Source organism: Galeopterus variegatus, unplaced genomic scaffold, assembly GCF_000696425.1.
Source record: "Galeopterus variegatus unplaced genomic scaffold, G_variegatus-3.0.2 Scaffold6566, whole genome shotgun sequence".
Lineage (NCBI taxonomy): Eukaryota > Metazoa > Chordata > Mammalia > Dermoptera > Cynocephalidae > Galeopterus > Galeopterus variegatus.
This window is the reverse complement of record NW_007732677.1, coordinates 13,626-15,438: the sequence shown is the minus strand read 5'-3', so window position 1 is coordinate 15,438 and position 1,813 is coordinate 13,626.

Below are 1,813 nucleotides of genomic sequence, written 5' to 3'. Positions count from 1 at the left end.
AAATCATTATGAATCATGAAAATCATTCAAATTTGTAACAATTAGCAAGTATAATTTTTAAATTAACAGCTTTATTGAGATATAATTCAAGAACCATAAAATTCATGCTTTTAAAGTGTTCAGTTCAATTTTTTCTGTATACAAACCGAATTGTGCAACCATTACCAATACTTATTTTTTTGGCGGCTGGCTGGTACGGGGATTCCAACCCTTGACCTTGGTGTTATAACACCACACTCTAACCAACTGAGCTAACCAGCCAGCCTCTACTATTTAATTTTAGAACATTTTTGTCACCCCAAAAACTATATAGCCATTAACATTCACCCCCAACTTCCCCACCACCACCACCCCCAGCCCGTGGCAACCACTGTAATGAAAAAAAATAAGATGAGGGAGCGGGACTATGTGAACTGGGGCATCTCTCTGGGCTGGACAGTTGGAGCCTCAGCACCAGTAGTCTTCTAATTTTAGGTTTTCATTTTTTTTAAGCGTCTCTGTCAGATTCTAGAATTCTTAGGCTAGGATTCTCCAAGTTCCATGGGTATGTTCTATGTGTCTGACCATTATGCTTTTGCATCAGGGCCCTGCCCAGGCCCTTGGCTCTGAGCTGCTCCCTGGGGGGGCAGCCTGGCAGAGCTGTGGACAATGGGAGCATTGTGCAACCTCAGGAGCAGGAGCCTGGGGGCAGCGGAGGCAGGAGCAGCAGCTGCTTCACTGCTCTCCTCTGTTCTCACTGGGCCAGAGGCATGTCCTGAGCGTGCCAGGACAGCACCCTGAGCCCTGGCCCCTGCCCACCTGGATGAGGCTTCGGTCCCTGGAATCCCAGCTGTGTCTGAGGATAGATAGGCAGCTATTCCAAGCCTTTCTCCACAGACCATTGGGCCCTACATATACACATTCTGGAAATCTGCTTGGGACTGAGCAAGTAGGCTTGTATCCTTACCCCCAAACCCAACCAACTAAATCCTTCAGAACAGACGGGACTGTGTGCTGTCTGTCACTGGGAAGGGAACTTCTGAGCTGGGAAATACTTAGACTTTGTTGTCTGGGACTGTCCTGGGGTCGGGGGATGGTAGGGAGGCGGGAGTCAAAAAGCCACTGCAATATCTGACCTGGCAAAGACCCTTATCTAGCAAAGCCCCCCTGTGTACTGGGAGGAGAGACTAGAGGCTAGAGAGGGGAGATATTTGCACAGTCATAAAGGCACTTGGAAGAGGAGCTGAGACTGAACCCCATTCACTTGACCCACACTGTCTGTGCTACAGGCTGCTGGTTAAAGTCTCAGCCTGCCAGACTGTCTCTCCCCTCTTTTGGCTGCCCCTAAAATGCCTCTGCTGCTGTTCCAAATCCTACTCAGGCTTTAAGGCCTAGCTCAGCCATCACCTCCTCCCTAAAGCCCTCCCCAATAGGCCCAGACAGGGCTACAACTCCAGGTCTTCCCATAGCATTTCACTCTAGATAGAATTAGATGGATCCTAAAATCCCTCCAGTTTCGGAGAGGAACGTCCACATGTCTACCTTGGAGGGACTGGCAGACCAGTGTGGAAGACAGATATCTAAACAGTCACAACAGTCACAGGAAGACAAGATAAGGGGTGTGATGGAGAGCTGTGCAAAGTGCTTCAGGGCTTCCAGAAGGAGCCTCTCACCTCCTGCCAGGGACTGAGGGACATCTCTGAAGGCTGCATGGAGGAGGCAGCTTTTGAAAAGTTGCTCACACTGTATGGCATGTATTTGTGCATCTACATTTCTCCCCATTAGACTGTGAGATCCTTAATAATACAGTTATCTAAACTTTACTGAGAGCTGA